A 15,174-nucleotide genomic window follows, 5' to 3' on the forward strand; every position below is an offset into this window, starting at 1 on the left:
AGGCTCCCGGTGCATGGAGCCTGCTTCTCCCTCTGCCTGTGTCTCTGCCTCTCTCTCTCTCTCTCTCTGTGACTATCATAAATAAATTTTTTTTTAAAAGGTAGAATTTAAAAATATAAATAAAAGCCATCAATAATACTTTCGATTTTTTATTAAAAGTTATACATCATAACCTAATACTATTTTTAATGAGTTTATTCTGTGTTTCTCAACATGAACAAATGCTTAATCAGGACTTTTTTTAACTTCTCCTATGGGAAGTTTGACCAAAGAGGAAGGACAAAAGGGGAAAAAATAGGGTCATCTTCTGCATATACATCTCAATCTTTTCACCTGTAAACTTCTATATTTTTCTTTATTCTGGGAAATATTGTGAGACCATGGATCAAAGCCAATCAAATTAGGCTGAATTTCTACTTACTTGAGAAAAACAATGTTCAAATATTTATAATTCCCCTAATATAATACAATTAAGGAATTTGTAAGATTTGTGACCAAATAAATACAAAATACTTTAAAATAAATTTAAAATTTTCAAATTTGATATAAATATGATTACCACAATATGATAAATTACATTTTGCAAGTGATGGCTAAGTATAAAAGTGTATATTTACTTTATTAAGATATAGCCAATATCAAATAATCATTTCATAGTACATTATTGTCATTACTATTTATTTTATTAACTCTAGTTTACAAGCTAATCTTAATATTCAGAAATCCTTAGCTTTCTCTTGGGTGATGCAAATCAAAGTACCTTCCCTCCATTGTCAACATCCTCTAGATATACTTTATTCATTCCAGATCAATCAATCAATAAAGCAATGAGGTAGAAATAAAACTGGAGATGTCTTATTTAAATGTGAAGAACAAAAGTGCAATGGATGTAAATACCTTGCAAACTTTGGAATCTATCTTCCTGGGAAAGTTATGAGAAAATAAAAATTTCTTCTTTTCTGTTCCATAAACTGCATATTTGTTTAGACAATGGCAGAAGCTAGTGAAATACCTTAAATCATCCTGCTTCCAAAGAAGGAAAAATTCAAAGATTTGCAACACGATTTTTAAAAATATTTTATTTATTTATTCATGAAAGAGAGAGAGAGGAAGAGAGAGAGAGGCAGAGAGATAGGCAGAAGGAGAAGCAGGCTCCACGCAGGAAGCCTGATGTGGGACTTGATCCCAGGATTCCAGGGTCACGCCCTGAGCCAAAGGCAGACCCTCAACCACTGAGCCACCCAGGCATCCCTGCAAGACAAAATTTAAAGTCACAGTCTGTATAATACAGCCAAGTGGAAACAATTACCTGGCAATAATTCCCAACTACAAATACATCTACTCTTTCTGGGATTTAATTAAAACTCCTTTTGATAAATGTTCATAGATACTAAAATATAGTAAAGCAATTTTACGTGATTATTTCTAATAAAACTTGAGATGTATGTCATACGCAGTAAATATCTCCTGATAGGAAGTATATTTACCTATTCTCTGTAAGAATATCAAGAATTTGGCCAAGGCAATTCCCTGAGGAATTTAACCTGCAAGGGGGTCATGCAAAGAAAAAGAAGAGAGTCAAGTTTTTGATGGCTGAGGTAGACTGGCCTAAGATAGCAGAATGGCCCTATCAAGTAGAAATCATTGGGAAGAGCTTGGACATCACTCTACAAAATTTAGCTACTGCATATAGAAATATGTTAACTAAAAATTAGAGTGCATGGTCCCTGGAAGAGTAAAGAAATCGAACTCTTCTTTTAGGAAGTTTGACCTACAACTCCTGATGTATCACAGATAACCATTTGCATTGGGCTGGGGGGTTTATATCTGTTGTTTTTTAGAAGATAAATGTATTATGAAGAAGAATATATTTTACCCAACTTGCAAATAAGAGTAAAAACATAAATTCTTCAATTCAAAATTGTAATTCAAAAAAATTGTAATTCAGCAGTATTCTTAAAAAAAAAAGCTTTTTTTCTGATGGGGGAGTGTTAAAAAGTATATCCATTTTTTTCCCATTATTTCCACAAAATGAAAAATAATCAAAACAGTTCTCTTTACTCATTTAGAACAGAACTAGCACAGCACAGAATTCACTGCTAAACACAAATCGACTACAGATATATTTTTTTAAAAATAACTTTTTTATATAAATGTGGTTTCAGAGGCTGTATTTCAAAGACAACACATTAGTAAAAAAGTTGACTTAAATTTTGACAATGTGTTACTATAATCAGCATTTATACAATAACAGAAATATCATTATATATATATATAACACCTATAATTACATGCTGTGATAACCTGTATAAAATACAGATTTTTAAATCTTAATCTCTTTCTTTACACCTTGAATTAAAATCATAATGCCCCTTTCAGGATTATGGTGGAATATATGAGAATTATAGGCAAAGTGTCCAATAACATATTTCATTCGGAATACATCACAAATAACTGATAGGTAATTTCACTCAAGCCATCACAGTGATGGAAAGGTTCTGAGTTTTGGAAAATATGTGTAAATGATCAAACACAAGTCATGTAGGTGAGTTCTTTAAAATTTGGTACCCTTGATGTCGCAATATAAGTTCCATCTTCTACAGATGGGAGGCAATTTCATACTGTTTGATTTCCCATTGAAATGAGAGTAGCCAACTAGGTCTCTCTTAGTGTACTATAAACTGACTTACTGATTTAAACAGATATAATTTAAATAAATATTTAGATCAGCAAAACACAGGGTATAGTTTCCTCACTTTGATGTACACATACACACATTCTTGATGTATATATTTTTACTATTACCTCAAATAATAATCAACTACTCATATCTCCCTCTCTCTATAACATAGTGACTCTAGGTTTCTTGTTTATTCTGTTCTCATTTCCTACATACTTTACCTGGAATTATTAACAGAATTATTTTTATTATCATATCATAGAATTCTTAAAGCCTAGAAGATAATGTTGGATTCTTGTTTTTTATAATGTTGGATTCTAAGAAATAACATTTCAGAAAATTAAATGCAGTCTATTTTTTGTCTTATATATTTCATTAAAGTCACCTGGAGAACAATTGAATAAGTCAGAAATGCAGCATTATCAAATTATTCACAAGGCTTATCTAACTGATTAGAAGTAATTGAAAATATCTTTAAAAGATTGCAAAAGCATGGCTTATGGCAGTCTGATCAGGAAGCATGTAACTACTTTATCAAAAAAACTGGAGGTTTTAAAGCTGCCGCAGACTTGGTAGTGATTTCTTGGATAAGACACAGAGAGCATAGTCAACAACCATATCGAATAGAAAGCTCCTGCACAGCAAAGGAAACAATCAATACATTGAGAAGGCAAATCTATAGAATTGGGAAGATTATTTAGAAACCATACACACTTATGGATTTAATACCCCAAATTTATAGAGCTCATGCAACTCAATTATCAAAAAAAGTAAATAGTCCAATTTAAAAGTGGGCACAAGACTTGAATAGACATTTATCTTAGTTAATACAAACATACATACATGAGCATTACACAACAGAAGTTGACATTTTCCCATATCCTACTTCTCCCTCTGCCTGTGTCTCTGCCTCTCTCTGTCTCTCAAAAATAAATAAACTATTAAAAAAAAAACAAAAAATAAAAAACAAATTACTACTTGAGACTAACTACAAAACTGACCTTATATGTAATATGTCCTCAGTTTTGTTATGGTTATTTCCTTCGTTCTTTATTTACTCGGAGTCCTTTTATTATTTTATTTATTTTATTTTATTTTACTTTATTCTGTTATTTTATTTTTTTTAAGATTTTATTTACTTATTCATGAAAGACACACACAGAGAGAGAAAGAGGCAGAGACACAGGCAGAGGGAGAAGCAGGCTCCATGCAGGGAGCCCGACGTGGGACTCGATCCCAGGACTCCAGGGTTAGGCTCTGGGCTGAAGGCCGCGCTAAACCGCTGAGCAACCCGGGCTGCCCTATTAGTCCTTTTAGTTTAGAATAAAGACAGTTGCCTAAACTTTTCTTTCTTTATTTTTATTTTTTTTTAATTTTTATTTATTTATGATAGTCACACACACACACACACACACACACACACACACACACACACACAGAGAGAGAGAGAGAGGCGAGACACAGGCCGAGGGAGAAGCAGGCTCCATGCACTGGGAGCCCGACATGGTACTCGATCCTGGGTCTCCAGGATCGCCCCTGGGCCAAAGGCAGGCGCCAAACTGCTGCGCCACCCAAGGATCCCAACTTTTCTTTCTTTAGTAATAGATTTGTATACTGATTGCTTAGTTTAAAGGTAAGGTATTCATTGATAAGATCTAGACCCATAATTTGCCATCTAAAGAATTTACATGGATGTGTTAGTAATATCCTCTAGGTCTACTTTTTAGAAAAGGCTGGGATACACTATTTTGGAATGTGCTTTTGTACAATTATTTCAAATTTTTGTTGAATACATGCCCAAGGAATTTCTTTTAAAGATTTTTCTTTCTTTCTTTTTTTTTTTTTAATTTTTATTTTTTTATGATAGTCACAGAGAGAGAGAGAGGCAGAGAAACAGGCAGAGGGAGAAGCAGGCTCCATGCCCCGGGAGCCTGATGTGGGATTCGATCCCGGGTCTCCAGGATCGCACCCTGGGCCAAAGGCAGGCGCCAAACCGCTGCGCCACCCAGGGATCCCTATTTCTTTCTTTATTCATGAGAGACACACATAGAGAGGCAGAGACACAGGCAGAGGAAGAAGCAGGCTCCATGCAGGAAGCCTGATGTGGGACTAGATCCTGGAACCCCGGATCATTCCCTGGGCCCAACGCAGACGCTCAATCGCCAAGCCACCCCGGCATTCCCCCAAGGAATTTCTTAAATATAAATATCCTCAACATGTGTACATAAATAATATATGCTTAGGAATAAAGGATTATGAAGGATCTTTCAATAAACAAATTTAGATAATTTCACACACACATATTTGGAAATATTGAATTAGAAAATTAAAATGCCAATATTATTATTTCCAGGACTTTTATTCAGAAACATTTAGAATGACCTTTATATTCTGTGCATTCCTACATTGTGTTATTCTTAACTGTTCTTATCTTTTTGTTCTTTCTTTTATAATTGCAAGCATCAGTTTACTCTGTTAAAAGGGTAGACCTGTTAATTATTCTTACCATAATAATAATAATAATAATAATAATAATAAAATATAACCATTCATTATGTGGTAACTTAAAATATTGGCACAAATAAACATATAATTACCTTAAAAATTCTGTAATCTCACAATCTAAAGAAGAACAAGTAGAACTATACATATAATAACATGCTTTTTTGTCTTAAAGAAAAACAAAAGTAGAGTTCATGTTAATGAGAGTCATTGTCTCATCCATCCACTACCAGTCCCTTAACTCTCTCTTTCTTTCATAACCTGCTTCATTCAAAATAAATTTTCAATTGTCAATCAAAATAATTAGCATACAATATAAATGTCATTATGATGCACTCATCCTTGAAGTTATTTCTACTTATAATTCATTTTAAACTTAGTTGGACACACCCTTGCTTAAATAGCTTCAGCTTCTAGCACATCATGCTATGGTGCACTCAGAGGAAACTTTACTGTCTTGTAGAAATTTTCCACCCTTTCTGCCTTGTGGATTTTTTGAACTTATGCTATGTTCTCTATATGAACCAATCTTGTAAGAAACTGCCCTCCACCACAATTTCATTTGGATAAAACATTCTTGAACATATGATTTACATTGTATCCCTATATGGTCTACTATTACAACTAATATTTCTTTAGCATAAATTTAAAACCCTTAATTGAACTGTATATTTAATCATCTTTTTCATCTGCCAGGTTGTAAACTCCTTAATGGTTGGTACTGCCATTTTCTTGTTCAGCATTTTACCACTGGTGCATGTCAGAATGCATTAAATGTATTACTGAACACTAAATTGTGGCAGATATCTTTTAGGCCCTGAGGATTTGGTAGTTTACAAGATCAGATAGGCTGCACTCAGAGAGACTGCTTATATATTAATGAAAAGGAGAGAGAAAAAGCATGGAAATATATAAACATGAAAAAGACTCAGATGTGACAATGATGGTGATGTACTATGATGGTTTTAAAAACTAGGATAATAATAGGATAGAGAATATTTTAGGCTGGGAGGAATGGAATCTCTGAAGGTATGATAGTAGAACTATCATGTGAATACTAAGAAGAAAGCTATATAACAATCAGAAGAAATAAATAATCCAATTAAGAAATGGGCAGAAGACATGAAGATACATTACTCCAGAGAAGACACAAATGGCCAAACAGACACATGAAAAAAATGCTCAACACCACTCATAATCAGGGAAATATAAATCAAAACCATAATGAGACACCACCTCACACCTGTCAGAATGGCTAAAATGAACAATTCAGAAAACAACAGTTGGTGAGAATGTGAGAAAGGGCAACCCTCTTGCACTGTTGGTGGGAATGAAAACTGGTGCAGCTGGTCTGGAAAACAGTAGAGGGGTTATTCTATATTCATAATGACACCTATTCATACTCTTATTCATAATAACAGTATAATAATTATAAATAATTATAAATAAACTATAAATAATTATAATTATTATTATAATTATTGTTACAATTATTATAATTATAAATAATAACTTGCACTATTAGATATTTATCCAAAGGATACAAAAATACTAATTCGAAGGGGCACATGCACATCAGTATTTCTGGCAGCATTATCCACAATAGCCAAGTTATGGGAAAATGCCCAAATGTCCATCGACTGACTTCTCTGTCTCTCAAATAAGTAAGTAAATTTTTTTTTTTTAAAGGAAGGGGAGCACCTGGGTGGCTCAGTTGGTTACATGTCCGACTCTTGGTTTTGTCTCAGGTCATGATCTCATGGATCATGAGATCGAGCCCCATGCACTCAGCAGGGAGTCTGCTTCTCTCCCTCTCTCTCTCTCTCTCTTACCTTTCTCCTCTCTGTGACTTGAACTCTCTCTCTCTCAAATAAATAAATCTTAAAAAAAAATTTCCCATCAACTGATGAATGGCTAAAGAAGAGGTGATACATATAAATAATAGAATATTACTCAGCCATCAAAAAAAACTCTGACGTGGATGGTGCTAGAGAGTATTATTATTATGTGCTAGAGAAATAAGTCAGTCAGAGAAAGACAAGTACCATATGATTTCACTCATGCATGGAATTTAAAAAACAAAACAGATGAACATAGGGGAAAGGGAAGGAAAACAAAATAAGATAAAAATAAAAAGAGGCAAACCATAAGGGACTCTTAACTATAGAGAACAAACAGGCTTGCTGGAGGGGAGATTGGTGGGGTAATGGGCTAAATGGGTCATAAGTATTTAGGAAGGCACTTGTTGGGATGAGAACTGTGTTGTATGTAAGTGGTGAATCACTAAATTCTTCTCTTGAAACAAACAAACAAAATAGTATGGAAAGAAATAATAAGCTCTGAAAAAACATATTCAAATCTTACAGATATTAATAGAACAAAACAAAACAAACAAAAACAAGAAAATAAATAAAAAGTCAGGATACTACATCAGGTCCTTATGAGACAGGGGAAAAGTGACTGGAGAAAAGGCCAGTGACTGGGGAACAAGTGAGTTTGTAAAGCATCTTATAGGCCATGGTAGGAGTTTGGATTTGTTTTTGCTTGAAATGAAAACCATCAAAGGATAATAAGCAAGATATTACTATGATCATGTTTATTATATAAATGAAAGATTCCAGTAACTGCTGTGCCAAAAATAAAATGTACAGTCTGCTTAGTAATATACTAAATACATATATATACATATATACATATATATACATATATTCCATTCAAGAGATGATAGTGGCTGAAAATTAGTTGTAAAATGAAGATAGTAAAATGTAATTAAAGTTAGAAAAATATTTTTGAGGCTGAACCAAAAGAAATTGCTTATAGTAAGCTTAAAATATGGGGAAAAGAGTTAAATGAATCGTATCTTCTGTATTTTCTTGTTGAAAATTTCAATGAACTAAATGGATGGTTTCATCATTTATGGCACTAGAGAAGGAACAGATTATAGCAGGAACTGAGAGGTACATTTTGTCTGAATTATATTTGATATGCCAGTTAGGCTTCCAAATGAAGATGCTAAACAGACAGTTTCATATGTGTTTGGGGCCCAGGGCTAGATCAGATGAAGATGAGGCTTGAGACTTATCAAGATACATATGGCAACAGATTTATGAGACTTTTCTGATTGTCTAAGGTAAGATTGGCTAGAACATCTAACACCGAACTTTTTGTAGTTTTCACTTTCTAGGTATAGCAGAAGAAAGACCCTAAGAAAAGACAGGGAAAAAATAAGTTTTCACAGAAACTTAGGATATGAAGAAAAAAGAAAAAAAAAAAGGTTTCAGTTAGAGAAGAATGATGCACCAAGCTAAATGCTATTGAAAGTTCAGGCAATGTTAAGGAAGGTAAATGAGTATCACATTTGCCAAGATTGAGGTTTTGATGAATCTGAGAATTATTTTTGTGGATCATGAGAATGAGTGACCAAATGGAATAAACTGAAGAGGAAATAAAGGAGATGTCATGTATCAAATTACTCTTTAGGGGAGGGGATTGGTATGAAAGAATAGGGAAACATAAAAGACAGTAAATTAAGTTGTTTAAAGCAAAACAAGGGATATCTACATACGAATGGAAATGATCCAGCAGAAGCAAAAGCAATAACAGTAAAGAACAAAATAATTATAATAGTACATGTTCTTGAGTAGGCTACATACAATACTCACTAAAGGATTTAGTAAGCATTTAGTGAGCATTCCAGACACTGGCAATAACGCAGTGTTGTCAATAAACCTCCATCTCTCCCTCCTTGCAGAACCACCAAATTTGAAAAAAAAAAAAAATATATATATATATATATATAACAGAGATGGTGCAAAGTCAGACATTAGTCTTTGTTGATATTTTTCAATGAATAAGTTTGATAAAGGAGATAAACAGGAGAATTAACAGTTTGTAAAGTTAATGGAAATACCTAAGAAAGTAACCAGTGGCTTTCAGAAAGGAATGAGGAAGAATGGTTTAGAAGTGGAAATGGGGAGTAGGACTAACACCTACCCCATTTTGTCTGTATCCTGCATATATATATATATATATAGTGTGTGTGTGTGTGTAAAGAGAGAGACATAGGGTTTATAATTAAAAAAAAGACCAATAACACATCAATTTGACACAGTTACCAGAGAAATGATAAAAAATGATCATGTCATTTGAGAAAAATCATCTCTGAAGATGGAAAGGAAATAAAGGGAATGTTTACAGAAATCTGAGGACATAGAAGCACCTTCTTATGTCTGTTTTGGGATTCTAGTAGGCATAATGGAGAGGCTGGAGTTGAAAGGAAGAACCTAGAGGTGAAAGGAAAACCTAGATGTGACATTAATTGGGATTTTTCTTGTGGGCCATGGTCTCCCAGTGTGTGAGAGCATAGGGTTAGAGCCAAAACTTTGAAGGTAGAAGCTAAGCAGTGCTCCATCTTATTCTCTTGAGGTATGAGGTTGTGCCTCAGCTAGAGCCAAGTGAAATATAAGGATCTCAGGACTCACTAGCAAGGAGGTGGAATTAAGTCCCTTTGCTTCCTAAAAGAACACTACATAGAAACACAATAATATTGCTTCCACCTGTGAAAGGATAAAATACAAAATCTGAGATATTAATCTTAATTAACTATCTTAGAGAAATAAACTGGCATCAAAATGATAAGAGATTCTGACTAAATGTTAAGACTTCTAGCCCTAGGCAGTAGAGGGACAAGGCTAGATATAGAACAATCAGTGTAGGCCTGAGATTCACTGAGTATAAAGTAGCAGAGAAAGTATAACACAAAAGAGGAGAACTTTAAAAATCAAGGCAATAGACATAAAGTAGTCTGGAAACTTTAATCAAGGGAAAACAGCCAAAACACTTCAGTATGATAAAATAGTATCATTTACTACAGGATTATTACAATGGTTCATGTTTCTAATGATAACTGTTAGTCATCGAGGCAAAGAATAAGTTTTATTAGGATAGTAACTTAAAGCTCTTGACCCTTAGAAGTATTTATTTCATAAAGGCTCATGTTAAAATTTGTTTAAAGATTTCCTGGGTGCCTCATGAGATAAATCTTCAGCTTTCTGGAAATCAAAGCTAGCCCGGTAAACAACATCCCAATATTTCTAGGTAATTTTACTTTCAGAGTTAAGAACATTTTCTTTAGAAAGCAGTAAGAGAGTAAATAAATATTTACCAAATTTTATTTTCATTAGGAATTTTTGCTTTTACTTGATTATTTTTCTTAATTAATTTCTAGATTCTACACTTCCCTTGACTAATTAGAAGGATAGCCTTAGTTGATGTTTTAACTAGCTGTTACACCAAAATACAAATTCAACTGAGTTATTTAAGAGCCAGATAATATGAAAAGCAAAGAGATTATTTGAACTAATGTTGCAAAATGAAAACATAATGAAATGTATTCATTATAAGTCAACAAATGTTTGCCCCATAATATGTGATATCTGAACTAAATGGGTTTCTACTTAGTTCTTTGTTTATTAGGGTAGAATTAGAAGTTTTGAATTTAATATTATATGGGAATCTTTCGTAAAGAGTGTTCCATAGAACATTGGTCCATGCAACTTTTAGAAGTGCTCTGCAGGACAGGTTTATGATTCTCAAAGATATGATCAGTAAAGCAACATTAAACTAGTATTTTTATGCCATAATTTCTCAAATCTTTTATCAAGTAATGCTCTGTTTGATCATGGAATCCATTTTTCAGGACATTTCTCTTAGGTTAATATTCCATGGAATATATACTTTGAGGCATATTGCTATATTTATTTAGTTAGAAAACAATTGTGAAAACTAAACAAGAAATAATTAAACAGAAAAAAAGCCCTCCTTTCTTGTCTCCAACAATAATGACAGAAAAATAAAAAAAAATAGAAAATATATCCCTACCCTACACCTGTGGAAAATCAAAACTACAAATTATATCACATGGTGAAGAAGTTATCTTTTACTCAGTTGTTAAATGTGATCTGCTTAATATCATTTTTTTTTCTTTGTCATTTTGGCTCCCTTATTCATTTTTATTTTTAAAAATATTTATTTTTTTGAGAAAGAGAGTTGGAGGAAGAGTTAGGGGGAAAGGGAGAGAGAGAATCCTAAGCAGTTTCCTGCTGAGCATGGAGCCCAACATGATACTCTATCTCATGAGCCTGAGGGTCATGTCCTAGGTTGAAATCAAGAGTCTGGATGCTTAACCAATTGAGCCATCCAAGTACCCCTGAACCTTTCTTTAAAATAGAATCATCTATAATCAAAGTGATTAATGCTCCTTCAGTACAATAAAATACAGCTGGAAGGGACCTAAGAATTGAATAAATGATACGGAAACTATTCAATATATTAAAACATTCACTGACATTGAAAGATCACAGGTCTGCATTTTTATATTAGATAAAACTTATTTCTTGTGTGTTTTCTCCAGTTTAATTGAGATATAATTGACATACAGGTATGTTTAAACTTAAGGTGTTGATTTGATACACTTACCTACTGCAAAATGATCACCACCTTAGCGCCGGCTAGTGAACTCTATCAAGTTACATACATACTGCAAAGTAGCCAAAACTTGTAGGACACCATGTTAGGCATAGCCTGAAGTGTTTGTTTTCTCCCTAAATCTTCACAACTGTCCTATGGAGTTTCATTTTGATAATGTCCTCATTTTCCAGTTAAGGAAAGAGACTGACTAAAGTAGAGATGTTTGCTAATGATACAGGGTAAATACATAGTGCAACCATATTTGAAAATGTATAGTCTGGCCCCAGAGTCCACCTCCTCAAACATTCCTTATAATTTTCCATAATGATGAGGAACAATTACTTACTATGCTAAGGATACTTTTGCTTGGGCTGCTATGGGTGGACAGATTACGTTTCATTCTTTTCATGTAAAACCATATATTTGGTAAGAAGATAGCCATTGGCATATGTAATTTTATTAATGATCATAAAATAGTTTCCTTGCTGCAAAGAAGATAACATTATCTTTAGATTGAAAAAAGAAGAAAGCTTAACACAAAAATAGACTTGCTCAGCGATGAGTAAATTTGTTGTTGTGATGGTAAAATCCTGGTTAAATTGTTAAATAAATATTAAAGCATTCACTTTATTGCTTCTAATATAATGATAACCGCATTTTTTGTATAATCCATCCTTTTATTTTTATAAGTATATGATATATGTTAAATGTGCGCACCACTTACAAGTGCTTAAAGGAATGTAATTCAATAAAATCATTCTTATTGTGCCTTTTTTTCTATTTAAATGCTTTTTTATATCATCCATAACAGAAGGTTGAACTATTATAAACATGGACAACACCATTATATTAGTTTTTCTTATTCAAGTCTCTTTCATGATTTTCAGTCTTTTCCTAGGCACTGTAAAAAGAAATGAGTCACCCAAACACTAAAAAGATAAAATGAAAAAAAAAAAAAACTATAGACAATGTGATATTTATACAACAGTTGAAACTGCAATCCTCAGAGAAAGAAAATAGTGTTTTGACTTGTAAACTGAGAAAAAAATAACTAAGGATGTCAGCATTGGATAATAATATAAACTATAGATGTCATGTTCTTACATTGTCACTTTTCTGACCATAATCACAATTTAAAATGAAACATGTGAATAAAGAGTATTGGATGATAACATAAGCTATAATGACTATAACACATAACAAGAAAAATGACTACATGTGTTTTTTTCTAAGATTTGATCACCATTAATCAACTCTCCACAAAAGTTACGAATTTAAGGAATTGATGAAACCATAGTTCTAAAAAAAATTGGGGACTAATGTACTTATACAGCATACTGAAAACAAACTGAACAACTTATATGTCCTGAAATTGTTTTTCCAAGATTAATTTTTAAAGGAGCAATGAATTATTTTCCAAAGTATTTTCTTCCATAGGAGAAAAAAGGGCAAATATATATATATTCTACTACCCATTTTTAAAATTGACATTATGTTCTTATAAGTATCATGTGCATAAATAGCTGGCCATTGCCATTTGCATCTATGGAATAGGTAGTGAGAACACCAAATCTCGTCATCATCTATCATTTCAATTATTTTTTTTTTCCAAACACCTACCAATCTATTTTTTATTACATCTCCATGAAAAAAAGTGTCACTATAGCTCTGGAATCTAGGCCATTTAATGACTCTTATCTTCAATATTTATCGTGTGAAATGTATCATTTATCTGATAGATGTTATGAACTTTTATCTTGCTTTACCCTTTGGTGAGGTTAAAGCTAACTAGACACCAACTTTGTCCTACTACTCCTTATTAAAGTTACTCCTTATTAAAGCTACTCATTAGCATTTTATGGTAATAGACAAAAGAATCCCCCAATTGCCAAAAACTGGTAGGAATGCAAAATGTATTTATCAAAAATTTTCCTGAATACAAGAGAATAATACAAGCTTAGGGGAGAAAATGACAGAAAAAAGACAGAATATTTTGACACTTCTAAAATTTCACAGGATGAAATATATAACCTGAAATATTATATTATAAAACTGAGATGGATAATTATAAATGCAAATAGATTTATGCGATCTATGCAAATAGATTTATGCGGATCTAATAAGATTTAAGGAAGAGTGGACATGGAATGATACATGCTTCCAGACAGAAGCAATCTCTATATAATATGCTTCTTACCAGATTGAGGCCCTTTATGTCTAGAAATGCCAAAAGCAGTTGACCAAGATAAAACCACCCCAATCTAAAAGAATGGTCTAAGTCAGTACTTTGTAACAACTACAAAGAAGATAACTTAACAATAATTATATTAACAATTTAAAATAAGAAATACAAATTTTCTAAGTAGCATAATTATACACATCAACATATAATTTTGGATATAAAAAAATTTGGATATAATGAAAATCTTTGTATTAATTATGGCAGGTAATTGTCTCTGCTTTTGTGCCATGGCTATCTCCTCTTTTTTTTCCCCTTTAACTCAAGAGAGTTTTGCTCTTCTGATCATTTTCTACATGTACCACCTTATTCTTCCATTTGCCCCCTGCCTTGGAATGGTTGGTAATATCTTTCCGCTAATATTGTCAGAAAATTCTTATGTGTCTACATAAACATAGGTCAAACTTGGCTTTTAACTACTTAGTTTTTATCAAGGATATGTTCTGGATGATTTCTTTGCTCCCATTTACTTTGAAGACTTTTTTTTTTTTTTTTTGCTTTGAAGAAATTTTAACCATTAGTTACTTATTAATGAGGAGTGACTTTTCATTCTATTTAGGTTTTCTCACCTCTATAAATGTCTTTAGTATGAATGTTTCTTGAACAAGTTGTGTTGTTACCTGATATCTTCCATGATGCACAAAACTATTAATGCCACAGGGTTTGGTTTTGTTTTTAAAGAAATGTTAAATGTCTCTCTCACAGCAAAGTGGCCTTTAAAGTTTATCTTTTCTTTTTGATTTATTTATTTTTTTAAAGTCTATCTTTTCATTGCAGCTGGTGATAGTAATAAAAGTTGGTAAGAAAGAATTCAACCCTTGAACACACAAATGAGTAGGTGTAATCAGAAGTATCTGTAATTTCTTCTCCTCAATACTTACAAATCGTATAAAGGTGGATAAGTGAGAGACGAAACTGCATATCATTTAAGATATCAAAATTACATGCAGTTTTGTCTCTCATCCATCTTTCCTCTCTTCTTACAAAGATACTTACAAAGATACTCTCATCTGCATATAACCATGTGATGATATGGGCACATAACGTACCGCACACAATAAAGACCCAGTGACAGGCCAGTGTTTGGTTAATAGGATAATATACCTAGAAAGGATCGCTATTATTTTGTGATAAAATGATTTCAATTGAAATATCTTTCTTACATGTGATTCTAGATCCGAGACAAAAACAAAACAAAATTTTTAGAAAGAAAAAAAAAACTTGCAATGCAGTGGAGCACGTCTATTTTCACATATGGGCAAACTGGATGTTGATGATTCAAACT

At 32.7% G+C, this 15,174-nt stretch overlaps 1 long non-coding RNA gene across 2 annotated transcripts in view; it reads right to left on the bottom strand.

Annotated features, from left to right (window-relative positions):
* Positions 1-1,061: 1,061 nt before the first annotated feature.
* Positions 1,062-15,174, bottom strand: part of LOC118351542 (uncharacterized) — a 38,785-nt gene continuing 24,672 nt past the window's right edge. Inside the window, exons 5-6 of one of the 2 annotated variants that reach the window (XR_007403846.1) lie at positions 1,488-1,544; positions 1,062-1,251 (exon numbers count right to left, since the gene is read on the bottom strand). This is a non-coding gene — a long non-coding RNA (uncharacterized LOC118351542). Of the gene's footprint in view, positions 1,545-15,174 lie in introns of both variants that reach the window. The other variant, XR_007403845.1, reaches the window with a different exon arrangement.

This window comes from Canis lupus, chromosome 19 (assembly GCF_003254725.2).
Source record: "Canis lupus dingo isolate Sandy chromosome 19, ASM325472v2, whole genome shotgun sequence".
Taxonomy (NCBI): Eukaryota; Metazoa; Chordata; class Mammalia; order Carnivora; family Canidae; genus Canis; species Canis lupus.